The sequence below is a fragment of the Dasypus novemcinctus genome, chromosome 3 (genome assembly GCF_030445035.2).
Source record: "Dasypus novemcinctus isolate mDasNov1 chromosome 3, mDasNov1.1.hap2, whole genome shotgun sequence".
Classification (NCBI taxonomy): Eukaryota; Metazoa; Chordata; class Mammalia; order Cingulata; family Dasypodidae; genus Dasypus; species Dasypus novemcinctus.
This window is the reverse complement of record NC_080675.1, coordinates 62,168,297-62,186,722: the sequence shown is the minus strand read 5'-3', so window position 1 is coordinate 62,186,722 and position 18,426 is coordinate 62,168,297.

Here is an 18,426-nt window from a genome sequence, read left to right as displayed (position 1 = left end):
TATTTTCTCCTTTTTCTCCCTCCACCCCCCCCCCCCAGCTGTTTTTGCTGTCTGTGTCCATTCGCTGTATAATCTTCTGTATCTAATTTTCTTTTTGTCTTCTCTTCTCATCTTCCTCCTCTAGGATTCACCAGGATTTGATCCTGGGGACCTCTGATGGGCAAAGAGCTTCCCTGTCAATTGTGTCACCTCAGTTTCTGGTCTCTGCTGCGCTTCACCTTGACTCTCCCCTTCGTCTCTCTTTTTTGTTGGGTCATCATCTTGCTGCATGACTCACTTGTGCAGACACTGGCTCACCATGTGAGCACTCGGTTTTTGCTGCGCAGGCACTCGGCTTGCCGCCTGGGCACTGGCTCACCGTGAGGGCGCTGGCTCACCACACGGGCAGTCACGTGGGCACTCAGTTCAGCCACACAGGCACTTGGCTTGCCATGCGGCACTCATGCAGGCACTTGGCTCACGACATGGGCACTCGGCTTGCCGCACAGGCACTCGGCTCACCATGCGGGTACTGGCTCGCCGTACAGGCACTGGCTTGCTGTGCGGGCACACTTTCTCTTCTTTTTTACCTGGAGGTCCCAGGAATCAAACCCAGGTCCTCCCAAATGATAGGCAGAAGCCTTATCACTTGAGTCACATCTGCTTCCCTGTTGCTATTGAATTTGTCTAAGGTTTGTCTCACTTTGAAGAAGCAGAGTATAAGGGGAACTGTGGAGTTGTTAGTTTGCTCTGAAGATAGTTCTGCTGACCATTATCCTTCCCATTACATTTGTGCAATGAAATCCCTACTTTGCACCAGGGGTAAAAATAACTTTGTGTATTCGGGGTGAAGAAAAAACACCCTTGAGGAAGTCTGTCGTTTTCTCAGTGTAGAAAATTAGTTAGCTACTCCATGGACACACCGATGCTTACCAGCTAGGGCACGGCAGACTGTAGTCCATGCTCTTTAAAATAAGGTGGTAAAATATATATAATGGACTCAAGTCCATTGTAACTTCTATTTTAATAATTGACCGGGGGAAATAGTTTAGTAGGTCACCTGAGGTTACTAAACTGGTAAGAGACTCGGTGTTCAAACATATGAAGGGGGTGAGCAAGAAAGACTGGAACAAAGTGAGGGAAAAGCTGCAAAAGGTGGAGAGGGGCGGGGCCCAGCACCTAAGCCCTGGCGCTGTATGTGACATCTGTGAGTTCTCCGGGAAAGTGTTGAAAATGTCAGCCAGAACTTCATCTGAGAGAAGCCAGGCTCAGATGAGGGCGAGGAAGTCAACGAGCATCCTTTCTACTTCTGACCCAAGAATAGTGCTGTGTACAACGCAAAGTGCTTGAAACTGAGAGACGTGAGTTGAAAGTTGACTTGTAGCCTTAGTCAGATGTTGATGTCAAAAAATTAAGAAAGTGACAACTGGGGGAGGCCTGGAAGGATATGATTCTAGGAACATGTGTTGAGAGCCCATGGTGGGCCTGGTGCTGGCCCCGGGGATGGAGACAGGACAGGATTAGACATCGTGTCTTGAAGGCTATCTATGTAGAGCCGCGCGCATGGAGCTATGAGCTGTCAGGGATGGCACATCTCACATTCCAGCTCACCACAGGTTTCTAGGACTGAAGGGTGTTAGGTATATTGTCCAAGGACAATTTCAGAGTTGTGTGCTAATATATACGGATATTATAACTAGAAACATCTGCTGCGCTATGACCGCTTTTCCCTCCCTATTTTCATGGGTATGACCATCCTTAAAAATACCTTTGTATCACTCACCTTCCATGCCATGTTTCTCCAGTACCTGCCTTGACTTTTCTCCTGCTGAGCTCTGCTCTACTACACATTTGCCTCCTCAGAGAGCTAATTATAAGCCACTATTTTAGTGATCTGCTTACAACAAAAGCATATGTCAAAAACAGCACATAGCTATATAGAAATTTCAAGGGATATAATTCCTGAACAGTGATGCAGCAATCTCTTGGATGTGCTTCACCATCCAAGTGATAGTTCAGGGAAGTTGAAATGGGTCTGGTCACTTCTGTAGTGGGGAAAATAAAGGCCAAGTGGGTGGTACCTAGTAAGTGTTTATTGACAATAACTATCGTGATAATGATGATGTGACCTAGTAGAAATATATTTGGGATTTAAAAAAAAATTATATAAAGAGGCAGAGGAAGCTACATGTTCATTAGGATCAGAACTTGGGCTGCCGTAGCCTTTCAGATAAGTTCACACCTTTGCAGGCCCATAACATTTTTCACTAGCCCTTTTCAATCTTGAGAAGTGTTTCTGGTATATTAGTGGCCTAGAATTTTGGACTATGGGGGTCTGTGTATAGTTTTAACTTTCTGGTTTTTAGTCAGAGGATTTCTTGCTAATGCTTCCATCTCTTTTAGGCCTTAGATCTCTGAGCTAGTTCTGATTTGCTGGAATGCTATTATCATTTTCTCTTCTCCATTTCAGGGATATCAGATGGGAGGACAAAAACAGTAGAAATGAGAATAGTATGAGTGTTTATTTATCCACATTGTAGGATTTTGAAAAGGAAACGCAGATCTTCCAAATTGTCTTTTACCATATATTCAGAGTATAGGGCTCTATAGAAATTCCCTCCCCCTTAATAAAAAACAAACAAAAACTCTGGTCCATGCACTTCTTTTTTTTTTTTTTTTAAGATTTATTTTTTATTTATTTCTCTCCCCTTCCCCCCTGCCCCAGTTGTCTGCTTTCTGTGACCACTTCTATCCTTATCAGCGGCACCCGGAATCTGTGTTTCTTTTTGTTGCATCATCTTGCTGTGTCAGCTTTCCATGTGTACAGTGCCATTCTTGGGCAGGCTGCACTTTCTTTCGCACTGGGCGGCTCTCCTTACGGGGCACACTCCTTGCACGTGGGGCTCCCCTACGCGGACACCCCTGTGTCACTATTTGCGTGCATCAGCAATGTGCATGGGCCAGCTCCACAGGCCTGGGGTTTGAACCATGGACCTCCCATGTGGTAGGTAGTTGCCCTATCCGTTGGCCCAAGTCCACTTCACTCCATGCACTTCTGTGTTTATAGGTATATACATGCCTGTGAGACCAAAGATCTTCAAGCCTTATTGTAGATCCCTACTTCCCATAGGATTATTAAAAAGTTTGTATTGCTGTAAACTCCCCTTCTTTCTTCCATCTTGAAGCAGGGTTGAGCGTTTTATCAAATTGACAGCAGGAGACTGTTTTACCTGCTTGACTTGTTCATACTATTTTATTTGGGTTTCCTTCAAGTTTCTACATCCTTCTGGGTATGGGAGGCATGACTCACTAGGAGTGAGGGTATTACTCTATGTGCACATCTAGGGTGTTGCAAGATGATTGAGGGACTTCTCATTCAGGCTTGGTGCCATTTTGTTCCTTTCCCTTGTTCTCACAGATATTTACTTGACTATATGTTCCAAACGAGAACCAGTCAGTTGAGTATTCAAAGATTAAATTAATTCCCCTTACTGCACAAGTGGCCAAGCAAGTTTTTACTGGAAACAGAGACTGGTTCCTGAGAAAGATGGGGGTGGGGAGAAGAGAGAGAGCTTGAAAACAGCTTTGCTGTCTAACTATATGTTTTAGGATACTTTTCCTCTTGCCCCTGATCTTTGTACCTTTGTGTGCAGAGACCAAGAAGATATTTTTGTGAGGGTAACTTGGCGTTACTCAATTTGTGCCAAGAAGCCTCCTCTTTCCTACTCCTGTTCCATCCACTTGGCCCATTACTGCTCAGAGAACTGACCCCAACCATCCGATTCCCATATTCTGCATTTTGCACGTTGTACATTCCTTTCACTCTCTTTCTGACTAAGGACTTGCTCAGAACTCTAGTGGGGGGTGGGGTGGAAGCTAGCGGAGTGCAAGCAGCTGCAGTCAGGTGAAGGGTGGAGAACAAACCGCGGAAACCTTGTTCCTCCAGGGCTTTTCATGCTCTGCCGATTCTCAGGGGCTCCCTCACCCAGAGCCCTTGTTTCTCTCCTTCCAGCTTTTCTGTGTGTGTGTTGGGAGGTGGGGTGGGTGGAAGGGGAATTGAGGGGGTGAGGGGAGAGGAGCTTAGATACATTTCTTACCCGGAGTTTTCTTTCTTTTTCTTGTCTTAAACTTAATGTTGCTAGTTTAACAAGAGTCATACTTGAGGGCCTGCAAATCGGGCTCTTTGAGCAATTGGTTCCAAACCCATGTGGATATCAGAATCACTGGGGATGGGGGATGGCTTAAAAATACACATTCCAGGGAAACGGACTTTGGCCCAGTGGTTAGGGCGTCCGTCTACCATATGGGAGGTCAGCGGTTCAAACCCCGGGCCTCCTTGACCCGTGTGGAGCTGGCCATGCGCAGTGCTGATGCGCGCAGGGAGTGCCGTGCCACGCAAGGGTGTCCCCCGCGTGCGGGAGCCCCACGCGCAGGGAGTGCGCCCGTGAGGAGAGCCGCCCAGCGTGAAAAGGGAGAGCAGCCTGCCCAGGAATGGCGCCGCCCACACTTCCCGTGCCGCTGACAACAACAGAAGCGGACAAAGAAACAAGACGCAGCAAATAGACACCAAGAACAGACAACCAGGGGAGGGGGGGAAATTAAATAAATAAATAAATCTTTAAAAAAAAAAAAAAATACACATTCCAGGACCCCACCCTTGGAAAGGCTGATTCAGCAGATATGGGGCCGGGACACTGGAATCTGTATATTTTTCAAGCTGATGATTTAGTCTCTGCCACTTCTTTCCAAGGGAACTGGTGCCAGTCTGTAAGGAAATATTTGCCAGTCTATGTAAAATACCTATTTTTAAAGTAGATCTAAGTGTATTAAATTTGAAGTGCTGTTTTTAAATCTTATGTGGGTCACCCCCAATTTTTTAGCATTTTAATGGTTTGATAAGTTCCAAAGTCTGGTAACCATTGCTCCAGAAACCAGCTATTGAAAATATTATAACAGAGGCTGCTCTTGCTACTTATTTTATTTGTGCGATAAAAAGTTGAAAGGATATATATATATAGTGTTCATTGGACCCTTGAGCAACAAATGGCAGAGTTGAAATTGACAATTAAGATGTTATTTCTCCTGCCCTCCTTTGCAAAATGCTCTTCCTGAGACTTGGGAGAGGAAGATGAGGGAGAAGACAGGTGGAGGTGGGGTGAAGAAGAGAGTAATGTAACTCTCCTTGGAGAACATACTGAGAAGGGAAGTTGCTCTCTTGTCGTGGACAGTCCCCGAAGGCCCTGCTTATCCTCCCACGGCTGAAGAGTATCCATTTCTAGGGATGCAGGGGATGTCCTTGCATTCCAGAGGACCACAGCTGGCAGAAGGGACTGCTGAATCTGGGAGCCATGGCCCGCCCCACCCTGGAGAGGGATTAGTAATTACTGAAAAGTGCTTTGGAAGCACAAAAGGCTGGAGAGACTCCATGTGCTATTGCTCAGGCCTGTGTGGGAGTTGGCATTTCTGAGGAGTTGCTGAGGCTCTTAGAGGAGCCTGGAACAAGAACCAGTTCCTTTCTGTTGTGGGGTAGTCCCTTCAGGGCTGGGTGCAGGGGACCGTCACAGACAGTTCTTAAACTGCATTTTAAGTGATGAAAGAAGCTAAGTTTATTTTGTGATAGCATTTGTAAGGTATTTTGATAAATGAACCACACTGATTTTAATCTTGCTTCCTTGTTTTAAATTTTTTTCGTGGCCTTTTAACATTTACATTCAGATCATTTATACCTAAGATTAGGCAACATGCTTTGTTCTGTGACTTACTGTTTTTTGCTTAATAATGTTCCCTGGAGCTCTTCCTGTGTTAGGACATAGGCGCGTCCCTCCATGCTTCTTCTGGACTGAATTCCTTCTAGACTGTATAGATCAGCAAATATTCTTGTCCACAAATTTATGTGTACGTGTATGCATATTTCTGAAAGATGTATTCTTCGAAGCGGAATTTTTGTCAAAGGGCATGCACATTTAAAATTTTGGTAAATAATGCCAAGTTTTCTCTCTGAAAATTCTGTTCTATTTTATATAACTACCGTGATACTTGTCAACGCTGGACATTAGCAATTTTTAAAAAATTGTCAGCATCATGTGCAGAAGAAGATGTCATTTTAAATTGCATTTCCCTGACTTATCAGTTCTTTTCCTCTGCCCATTGACGTATCTGGATTTTTAAAAAACTTTTTCTTGAAGTATAAAAATACAGAAAAGGTGTGCAAATAAGTGTACGGCTCAATGAATTAACACAAAGTGAATTCCTTCATGCAATCACCAACCAGGTCATGAAACTGAATATTATCAGACCCTCTCTCACCTCCTCAAAAGTAAACACTATCCTGACATCTAAGCCCTATAGAGTAGCTGCACCTGTTTTTGAACTTCAAATAAATGAAATTATATAACATGCACTTTTTCCTTCATTCAACATTATGTTTTTGAGTCATCCATATACTTGTGTGTAGCTGTAATTTATTCATTTACATTGCTTATTATATTTCATTATGCGAATATACCACAATTCATTTATCAATAGGCATTTGGGCTGTTTCCAGTTTTTGGTTATTGATAAAAAATGTTGCTATGAACATTCTTGTGCATGTCTTTTGATACATATGTGCATGCATTTCTGTTGATATATACCTAGGAATGAAATGTTTGGATCATGAAGAATGCTATATTAAACTTGGCCAATGTATTTAATTTGTGAGTTTCCTATTAATATTCTTTGCACATTTTTTATTGGGTGGTTTGTTTCTTATTATCAGTTTGTATGTGTCCTATTTGGGATGTTAATTGTGTGTTGCACCAGTTGTACATATTTTCTCTTAGTCTTTGTTTAGTGTGCCTTTTCTTTCATAAAATTAAAAAATGTCATGCAGTCAAAAATATCAATCTTTTTCTTAATGGCTTCTGAGTTTGTACTTTGCTTAGAAAGTCCTTCCTTACCTCAAGACTATAAAATAGTCTTTCTAATACTTATTTTGTTTTTCAAACTGGGCTTTTTAATCCAGCTGGAATTTATAGTGAAAGAAGAATGAATAAAATTATACTGTTGACTGCCTAGATTTATAAATATATATGTTTTAAAAAAATATCTCAAAACAGGTGACAACATTGAAAAAAATTTTTAAAGATTTTACTTGGAAATAATCTCCCCTAAATTAATTAATTCCAAATTAGATTCTAAATGGGACAAATATTTTAAATTGGTGTTTGCCACCCAAAATGCTGTGCGTGTAAATGGTCAATGACTAATCATTGACTATGTGTTTATGGCATTTTCAAGTCCGGTTCTCATGGATTTGTGTGTCTAATGAGGAAGAAGGACTCATTTTGGGATCCTAGAGGTGGCTTCTCTACACACTGGATCTAGGTTGTCAGATCAGGAAGTACATAGCCACTCCCCCGCTCCTCAGCTCCTGCTCCTTCCAATCTGAGCATGCTCCTTGAAATGGAGCCTGTGCAGGGAGCTGCCGATTTGAGCTTTATTGCAACCCCCCAGGCTCAGTTCTTTGTATAGACAGGACTTCCTCAGGCAAGGCTGCCCACTTGAGGGAAATTATTTTCTTGCCTGGCTGGGTGATTGGTGTAGGGGCCACATATGGGAGAAGTGGGTTTGAGCTCTATCCATTCTCCCTTTGGTAACTAGTAGTGCCTGGCGTGTGATTTTTTTTGTAGTTATCAGGCTCTTCTGTTGCTCACAGTGTGAGCTGGTTTTGTTCTTCTCGCTCTCCCCTCCTTCTTCCTCACACATTTTTTTGGTGAAGACTGATTACTTGCTATTTAGTTAACAAATTATATGACTAAAGCTTGAGCCAGAGTGAGAAGAAGAAACATCCCCTCTAGTGTGACAAAGAGCTTGGTTTAAGACTGGTTAGCTGAATGCACAACTGTGAACAGTCTGAGCTGGTTTTCTTGGAAAAGGCTCCACTGGTCGAGCTCCAAAAATGTAATCAAAAGTGGCCCAAAATCACACGTTTTGCTACTTGCATTCTTTTAATTTCGCAATTCACGACTTTGGCCGGTGCCTGTCCTGAAAGCAAGGAGTTCTATGCTGTTTGTAACACGTGAGCATGAGTGGGGGTGTGTAGTTTGCATTATCTCTAAACTCAAAATAAGGACACTGAACTCTTAGCCACCAAAAACAATAAATCGGGAACTATTGTGTTTTCTATGATAATAAATGAACTCTCACATTATTAGCTTCCATCCCTGTATCTCCTGAGTTCTAAAGTTTTTTTCCCCCTTGGGGGTTTTCAGTTATGGAAAACGAGTATGTTTTGGGACAAACATGTCAGGATTATGGGGGAGGAACCTGGCAGTGGAACAAACTATGTGGTATATTTGACAAGAATTGAGAGACAGTACGTCTCAGTTTTTCTGGACAGTCTTAGATATTTTGATTTGAAAATATGACCTCGAAGTCATAGAGGGAAGCACCTTTGCAGCTCCACTGGGGCTGATATGAATTAGGCTGTCCTAAGGAGACAATAGAGGACAGTTTTGCATAAAAAGATGTGGTGTCTGCCCAGGAGGAGATCTTAACTGCTTCTATCAGGGGTAGGTGGAACTTGAAGAGAGAACTTATAGACTTAAATAAGAAGACCAGGAGTTCAGTATACAAAAAAGCAGAAAACCTTAGACTGATAGAGAAGTGTGACAGTTTGATATTATTTATGAATTCCAAGAAGAGACATTTGATTATGTTTGTAAACTGGTCTGTTCCTCTGGGTGAGCAGGATTGAGTCCCTGTACCCTTGGTGGACAGAAAAAACAGACTCTCACACAGAGGTAGACAAGAGAAGTAGATACACAGAGAAGATACACAGAGGATCCTGCAGCCGGGGATAAGAGATGAGTCTGATAGTTTACAGCTGACCTTGTGAAGAGAGCAGAGCAGTTGAGCCCAGAAAGAAATGAGCCCGGGAAGAGAAAAGAGCCTTATGCCAGCCTACAGCTGAGATCGGAAGAAGCTGGAACCACAGAGCCTTAAGAGGAAGAAGGAAGGCTGAACCTGCCATCTTGCTTCAACACGTGGCAAATGACTTTGGATGCGAAAGTAACTTTGTGTTGGACTCTTTAGGGCCTTGTGACTGAAAGCTTCTACCCCAACTAAATACCCTTTATAAAAACCAACAGATTTCTGGTACTTTGCATCAGCACCCCTTTGGCTGACTAATGCAAGTAGTAAGGAAATACAAATGGTGGGAATCATGTGCACGTTTGCATAAACGGTTAGATTGTTTGGAGTTTGCCCAATCCCAGTCTGTGGAGTTTGCTTTTTACGAGAGTAAACATGATTTAATGGTGAGCAAATATTAGCTCACATAATTAAGACCTGTTGAGTAGAGCAGGAAACATTCAAGGGAAATCTGCAGGTGCCTACAAGCAAGGGTGGCACTAGAATGATCTTGGCATGTCTGCTCCTGGAATGAAGCCATCGATGATGGGAAAGGAAACAGACGGCTTGTAAAAAATTTAGGGGCGGTGTGGAAAGGTGTTGAACTTATTAATAAGCTGCTAGCCCCAGAGAGAATGGAAAAGGCATCTGGGGAATTTGCATTTTTGTTTATTGAAAGGAAGGAAGGTGGGCGTGTCTCACAACTCTCTCTCTCTCTCACAAACACACACATTCAGGGGATGAAATTTCTACTGCTTCAAGCTATCTCGGGGTTTGAACCTGTTCTCAGCTTCATTCCGGCTTTCAACATATATATCAAAGACAGACAATTCAGGTATGACTTAAAAAAGAAAAGCCAGCCAGACCTCAAAAACCAACTTTTGCAACAAGGATGAATTGTTCCCCTGGAAGGGTCCTCATGATTTCTCCCCTCCTCACCATCCTGCATTATTTTCATTCCAAGGCCTGGTCTCACTGGAGGAGAAGCCCTCACCCTAGGCTCTCAATGAAGAATGGAAGACACCCCTGCCCCAGCCCTGCCCTCAGGTTCCTTCCAAGCCTGAGTGGAGACAAATGGGTGTGTAACTCACCCTAATCTGTGGCAAGATATGATAGATGCCGTGAGAGGAAAATAAAGGACTGATGGAAAATTAATCTCAGGGAGATTTGTTAAAGGCTTCTTGCAGGTGGTGGTATTTGAAATGGGCCTGAAAAATGAGTAGGATTTTGACAGATGGGAGAGTCTCATTGGTTATGTTACAGTATTAATGTTCAGTAATATCTAAATGAACCTGAATCTGTACAGGACACTTGTAGCTCTTCGCAGGGCCTGGCTTCAGGACCCTCTCCTGCTGGCGGAAGCACCCCTACTAACCTTTGGAAGATCCCCCTTCTGACACGCTCAACCTAAATGGTTCCAGTGGGGGGATACCTAACCCAAACCAGATCAGGCCTGGAGCTTTTGCTGGAACTATTGGGGAAAAGGGCATCTTCTTTCTCCTGGGGCTACTAAGCTGGTAGCTTGTAATTCAGAAAGCTCAAGGAGCCTGTTTTGCTACCAACCTGAGAGATGGAGAGGGAAATTCCTAAAACCTGCATTTGGGTGCCTGGATCCAGTTGTGCCTGAAACTCTACTGCTGAGTTTTTCAGTTACTCCAGCCAGTAAATCCCCTTTTTTAATAATCCAGATTGTGCTGTGTGTCTTTTCTCTTGCAAACAAAAACGTCCTAACCAATATGGAAATCTTAATTAATCTGCTTAAACCGGCAAACGAAACTGTGGGTGTAAGGGTGGAGGGGCAAATTCACAGGGCAGGTTCCTAGCCAAAAGAACTCTTCCTGTTGCTAATAGGCAGCTTGGGAGGCCCTGGTGACTAAGACATTGGGACTTTATTCTTAAAATCCCTGGTCTGAGGCCTCTCATGAATCTAGCTGACTCCTGTGTGCTGGATAATTTTCCATGAATCAGATATGAAGTATGTACTGCTGTAGCCACAAAGCAATGAAAACAGCTCATTTGCCTTTTTGTGTCTCTCCAAGCTTTGCTTTCTCTGGGTCATATGTTCTAAGTGAAGAGTCATAATGATAATCCTGTTTATATGTATTAACATTTGAATAGACTATTGAGAGAAGACTTAATCACCAGAAGCAAATTCAGTACAGAAGAATTCCCGCAGAGAGTGAGACAACTGCCTTGAGCTAATTTTCTGCCCCTTGGAGAAAACTCATGGATGTTTGAATTACGCGCCACATCTAGAAATGCACAAAGAGAATTGCTTTTATTGAGTGCTTACTCTGTCTTTGGTACTAAGTACAATATTTTGCCACATTCTCTCGCAATTTCGACTCAATGAGGTAGGTCCTACTGTTATTCCCATTTTAGAGGCAATGAGATGGACACTACCAGTTTCTGTCCAGCATCCATTCTCTCTTTGTTCCCTGCAGAGAGACAACCCCAAGCAGTTACGGCTTCTAGTGCAAAGTTCAGGCGCTCTGGGTGTTTGTTGCGGCATCTCCTGCAGCTGTGGATAGCCACACCCTACAGTTCTATCCAGTCTTCTGGAAATTGCTGGGGAAGTTTTGCTCTTCTGATGTGGGCATTGGCCTGTCCTCCTGTTGCTTCCTTCCTCCTGACTGGAACACGGACGTAATGCTGGTGGTGGAGTAGCTGTATTGTGACCTTGAGGTAGCCATGAGGAGGAAAGCCGCATTCTGAGGGTTTTGAAGGGTAAAGATAGCGGGAAGCTGGAAGCTGGGATATTGCTGACGTTGCAAAGCCATTGTGCCTGCCCTGGGAGGCCTGTCTTCAGACTTATTATGTGACAAAAATAAACTGCTATTTGGTTAACCCAGTGAGGATGGGTTTCCGTAACATAAACTATGTACAACTCCTAACTGATACAGGAAAACTGAACTGAAAGAGTTTAAGAGACTTGCTCTCATTGACATATAAAGTGATGCTTCAAAGCTGAGTAAGACATAGTACCCATCCTTAAAGAGTTCAAAGCAACTGGGGGCAGATGCATAAAAAAACAATTATAATGTCATTAGTGCAATGACAGTGATTTGCATAGGTTATCATGGATGCCTAGAAAAAAGGGAAATGAGACTAGTGGAGCAGAAGTTACCCAGGCAAAGGAGAGAGGTAAGAAAAGAGATAATATTGTGAATAAAGATATGGACATGAGACACAGCACTGCAAGTGCGAAGGACCACAAGCATGTTTGGGCTGTTGGAGCATTAAGTGTAAGGCAGGTAGTAGTGAGAATTACAACTGGAGTGGTGTTTCATTTAGCTGTGCCTGCATAACAGAACATCTCAAAATGTAGTGACTTAACTACAACATTTTCTAATTTCTCATGATTCTGCTATCTAAGCAGAGTTTGGCTAAGTGGTTTTTCTGTTCATGGAGTATACCTGTTGGGCTTGGAACATCCAAGGAAACTTCTTTATGCCCATGTTGCTGGGATAACTGAAAGAGCTGGGGCTGGCTGAGCGTATCTCTCTCTTCTTGTGGCCTCTCCATGTGGAGAGCTTAGGCTTCTTCATAGCATGGTGAGCCATGCTCTCATAGCATGGTTACACTTCTTACATGCCAGATGGCTTCCAACTGACAGGAAGAGGAAGTTGCCAGAGTGTTTAATGCCTGGACTCACAAGTCCCAGAACATCACTTCCACTGCACTCTGTTGATCAAAGCAAGTTCATGGGCCAGTCCTGATTCAAGGGGAAAGGACATAGCCTCCACGTCCTGATGGCAAGAGAAGTGTTCAAATACAGGGGAGAAGAATTAATGGTGGTCATCTTTGGAAAATACCTACCACAGGACCTAAGAAGGTAGCAAGTGAAAGTTGGTCTTGTACATTTGTCAGGCAGAATGCTCTGAACAGTGGGACCTGGGGTGTTACCCTGCTCCATATTTGGGATCTGAAAGGAGAAATCTCTTAGGCTGCCCTGACCCATCATAGTCAAATGGACTGGGCAGTGTGATTAGACAGAATAAGTGCTAGAGTTTGTTTTTTTCTGAATTTCCTGTGGTTTCCTTGTGGCATGAGCAGGATTCAGAAGTTCCCGTGTCATGGGATGTAGTTTATTTGAGAGTCAGAGAGTCTAATCTGGGGCCCACAGTGGAGCCTGCAAAGTTATCCCACAGCAAAGGCTGGGAGGGCCTCTCGGGCTGCAGGCTGATGGGAGACTGGCAGAGGACCTCAGAAGTCTGAGCGGCAGAGCAAACTGGGCGGAGGCTGAGGCCACCTGAGAATCGCTGAGCCCTGGCTAAGGAAAGAGACCAGACAAGGGTACCAGCCACACTGCAGCAGAAATCAGTGAGGATCTGTAGAACATGGCATGAATTCCAGCCCCTCATCTTCTAACCCCTCAACTCCCACCCATAGGTCACAAAAGACAATACCCCTCTCACTCAGAGACTTCCCAGATGCCCTCCTGGAGAGCAGCAAGGGGAAGGAGAGACCATCAGAGCTACAGAGAATACACCTGAAGGGACAAAGTATATTTACATGATCTCTTCATAACATTTCCTGGACTGCACCAAAATTTACCCAGCAATAAACTCTCATAAGAAAGAATAGATAAGTTATAATGAAATAAACTATGCTAAGTGAAATTGCAAAATAATGACCGTAATAATGATAAATTCAGGATAATGGTTACTTCTACAAGAGAGCAGGGGATATGGGGTCCATCGGAGCTTCTGCTGGTGTGGTAATGTTTTACTTCCAATTTAGGGGATAAATACATGTGTTGCTGTGCTCTTTATTCCTTTCTGTGTACTTTAAATACTTCGTAGCGTAACTTTTTAAAAAGCTACACACTTCTGAACATATTTGTGAGGCACAATGCCAAGTTTATGTCTTGGGTGTGTTGTGTGGGTGTGCGGACATTGGAAAAGGCTTGAAACGGAGGCAGATTTCTTTAGAAAAATCCGCCGGCTGGATTGGAAGTCAAAAGCAGAGGCAGGGAGGTCAGCGAGGAGGCCACCACTCCAAGGCAGAGAATGGTGATGGAGGCCTGACCTCCCAGGTGGCGTTAGGGTGGCTTAGGAGTCAAGGTGCAGGACTTGGTGACTGACAAGGCGTTGGGGGTGCAGCGGTTTCTGGTTTGAGTTGGGCGGTGGAGGGGAGCACCCCTCTCCCATTGACTGAGATAAGAGAATCCAAGGGGAGGGTGTGTTTAGGTGGACGGCTGAAGAGTTCAGTTAGGACAGGGTGCGTTGGAGGGGCCTGTGGCATGTCCTGGCCAGAGAGTAGATGTGAGTCTGGATCAGAGGGAAGAGAACTGGGGGTGCTAGCATTGATGCAAAGTGAAGCCAAAGAAGTGGGTGAGGTGCTCAGAGAGAGAGGGTGTAGAGGTGAGCAGAAAGAGGGCTGAGGATAGATGGGGGCGCGGCATCCCTTGGCCTGAGAAAGGGAAGCTTCCGTCTGTTTCCAGCTCTGCAGACACCTCCTTGCCGCCTTCTCTGGAGCCCCAACCTTGGTTAGCAGAAACAGCCACCACCCGACATCAGTCCACTGGTTACCCTCCCTGGCCGGACCCATCCTTCCCTGCCCTGCCCATTCAATTCTGTTATCGACCCAGGTTTGCCTGCCTGAGGGCTTGCTCTCCCTACTCTCCAGAAATATCAAAAGGGGCAGAGAGAAAGGTTCTACCCCCCCACCCCCACCCCCTCCCGGGCCGAACCAGACTAAGGCCCTTGGCCTGCAGTTTGTGTTGGGCCCTTCCAAGCTGAGGGCCTATTTCTGGCTTCGTCTCCAGACACTCAGTTCAGGTCATACGTGTTCTTATAGCCCTGCCACAGTGATTAGATTTGAATTTCTGAGCATTGGGCTCCGTGGTACGCTTGCAGGCTTGCGCAGCTGAGGCTTTACTCATTCTTTTTTCCTCTTCCCTCTTTTGCTTTTGGTGAAGGAATATGATGTTCCACTATTATTCCCTCCAAGATGAGTTTGTTGGCAATAACAGGAACACACTGAAGCTGGTCAGAGCAGCTGGAGTTGACTGTGAGGTGAGAGGAAGGGTATGTAAAAGGGGTAAGAGCCTGGCTGGCCACCTTTTTTTTTTTTTTAATAGTAAATGCAAGACCATGTCAGCTTGGCCCCTATGGCAACCTCGGCATCCCTCTTCTTTTACCCAGACTCTGTCCCATTGAACCAGAATCTCATCAAAATTTGAATTCTGATGTCAAGTTTAGATTCTGAATTGCACAGGGTTTGCTCTGAGTTCTAGGAAAAAGGGGTTTCTGCCCCAAATTGGAATTAAGGGAATTGGAAAAAGCCGAAACAACAAAGTTTCAGGAATAGCAATCTCTCAAAGTGTTTCTCCAAAAAAGTAGATTTCAATTACGGTTTTGGAAATGTATTGGTGAGAATGTTAGAGGATTTCAGCTGATCTAAAAGCAACATTATAGTCAAGACTAATGTAACTACGTAATAAGATAGTAAAAAAAAAAAGGAGTTTTTATGTAGAAAACATTTTAATGAATATCTCCAAACTGTCCCAGCATCTACCCTGAGATCTTAGAATTGCTTTTAGAGTGATTTACCTGCCAGAACTTTGCAACTCACTAGTATAAATCATAACTTTCTTGTATAAAATATATGCCAAGAAGGATCAGTAGGTACAAACAGGTAGTCTACATTCTTGTGATCTTTCTTTCCACTGATAATTGCATTTCCTGAAAATCTACTGGAAAGAGGTTGTACGGTCATAGAAACTTTTATATAGAAAAAATCAATTGGTTCATTTCTCTGTCTCTAGGCCTTGAACATAAGCCATCTGTCTTAGGCTTATGTCTAAGGCTGCTGTGGCAGTTTGCTATTATTTATGAATCTCAAAAACGGAATTAGGTCTGTTTCTCTGGGCATGCTACCCTTTGATTGATTTAAATTCAAAGGCTTTATGTTTACTTGGTTAAATCAAGATTAGGGCTTTAACTTGACCATGATATTAGGGTGTGCAGGATTGAGTCCCTGACCCCTTGGTGGGCCAATAAAACACAGGATAGACACACAGAGAAGATATACGGAGGAAGAAAGACAGCTCCACAGACACAGCAGAGGCCCCGGAAAGGGTGAAGAGCCATTCGCCCGATAGCTTACAGTTGACCTTGTGACGAGAACAAAGCATCTGAGCCTGGAAAGAAATGAGCGCCAGGAAGAGAGATGAGCCTTATGCTGGCCTACAGTTGACATCAGAAGAAGCTGGACCCATGGAACCTTAAGAGGAAGGCTGAACACTTGAAGATGTTGCCCACCATCTTGATTTAACATGTGGCAACAGAGTTTGGTAAGGAAGTAACCTTGAGTTGGACTCTTTAGGGCCTTGTAACAGTAAGCGTCTACAACAAATAAATACCCTTTATAAAAGTCAACCCATTTCTGGTACTTTGCATCAGTACCTCTTTGGCTGATGAATACAGCTGCCAATGCAAAAGCACCAGAAATAGGTTGGCTTTTATAAAAGGGATTTATCTGGGGTAAAAGCCTACAATTTGGAAGCTGCAAAAATGTCCAAATCAAGGCATCTTAAGGGATGCTTTCTCACCAAAGGTCAGCTGCTAGTAGATCCTGGAGTCCTGTCATGTGGTAGGCAGATGGCAGGTCTGCTGGTCTCTCTCTACTTTCTTCTCAAGCTCAGCTGTGGATGACCAGGTATCTCTCCCTGCACCTCATCTCCTTGAACTTCTCAGGGCTTTTCTGTCTTTCTGCAGCTGTAGGGAACTTGGTTTCTGATCTCTCACATTGCTTGGTCAAAATGACAGAGATCCCTTTCCTGTGTGTCTTTTTGTGTGTTCTCAGTTTATGTAAGACCCAGCAAGAAGTCAGAGACCTAACCTGGGTCACAACTCACTGATTTAGTCTGATCAAAAGCCCGAAAGCAATGTAATCAAGTGATCTAATCAAAGGCCCCTGAACTGAATTTAATGCAATCAAAAGTCCCATACCCACAGGACTGGATTAGTTCAAGAACAGTCCTTCTGGGATTCATAAAATTCAAACAGTCACATCATCTCATACAGCCAGATAGCTATTCCCTTTCAGGGACTCCTCTGGAGACCTGCCCACTCCTTTGGTTTTTGGTTTCCACATCTTGAGCATCTGATGTCTCTTGGTGTGCCTTCTAGCTCTCAGGACCCTCCCTGCCACCACTCTTACCCTGTGCTTGCCCTTCTGGGATGGTATCCCTTACCCTACCCCAGACCTTCCATCTGTCCCTATTCTGGGCCAGGTGCCAGCAGCCAGCCAATTGGATCAACCTGGGAAAAGGATATGCTGGTGAGGTCCAGGAGCTGAATGCAATACCCTTCCCAGGTAACATATTTGCATTTTAATAGGCATCTCCTGGGGGGTAGGAAGTTAACTAAAAGGGATTTCCAAACATTGAAACAAGCTGGTGTGTGCATGTGCGTGTGCATGTTTTGAGAGCTGCAATTTAGATGAGTGGTGGTGGTGATGGTGGCTGCCATTTACCAATTCAGCAAAAAGAACATAAAGAACACCTATTTTCCCTCCTGACCAGAGATGACCAATGTTAATACCTTGGTGGATATTCTCTTAAGAACATGGTGTCATAGTTATGAATGAACATCCTTATATACAGCAGTCAAACAGACACACTTTTATAAATTTAAAAGGAAGTCACACACAGAGTATCTCTATGTACCATTTACTAATACACTTATTGTTCCAATAATCCCACATCTAGGATTCTATTCTAAAGAAAAGTCTAAAATAATAAAAATAACATTCACTATCATATACTGAGGGTTAACTGTGTACCACTGTTTTAGATACATTGGCTCTTACCCCAGTCCTGCAAATCAGATAACATCATCTCTAGCTTGAGGCTGGAGAAGTTAATGACCTTGTCCAGGCTCTCATACAGGTTGATCAGGAGCTGGGGCTCTGTGTGTGTGTGTGTGTGTGTGTGTGTGTGTGTGTGTGTGTGAAGGGGGAGGGGGGACTGCCCAGGAAAGCCATCATCCATCTGGATCCTCCCAGAGTCTCCTGTCCTTCCCAAATGCTACAAAGGCCCCCTGGATGGAGAAATGTGATCCAAAGGCTTGTTCTCACCTTCAGGGGAGGGCGGCAGCAGTGACGGTACCTGTTGCGCCTCCCACCTGTCTAATTTCAACTCTCCTTTGAAAGCTCCTCTTCCATGAAGCCTTCCTTCAGTCTCTCAGACCCGTCTTGGCCTTTCCTTGAAGCTTTCCCTCAATCTGTTAGACCCATCTTGTCTCAGTGCTTTGGGACTACCTCAGTATAGCACAGAAGATATTCCATTGCCTCCCCACGAGCCACAGTGTTTCTCAAATGTGGTCTGGGTATCCATGCTTCAGAATTATCTAGGGGAGCTGTTAAGAGGGCAGACCTACTGTTTCAAATTTTCTGGTGGTGGGGCCCAGGAATCTGCATTTCACAAGCACTTAGTGCTCGTTGAACACACTGAAGTGTGAGAGGAACTGCAGTGGCATATAAGCCTCTTGAGGGCAGAGGCCGCCTGTTGCTCTTTGCATAGTGATGATGTACAGCAGGCTTCAG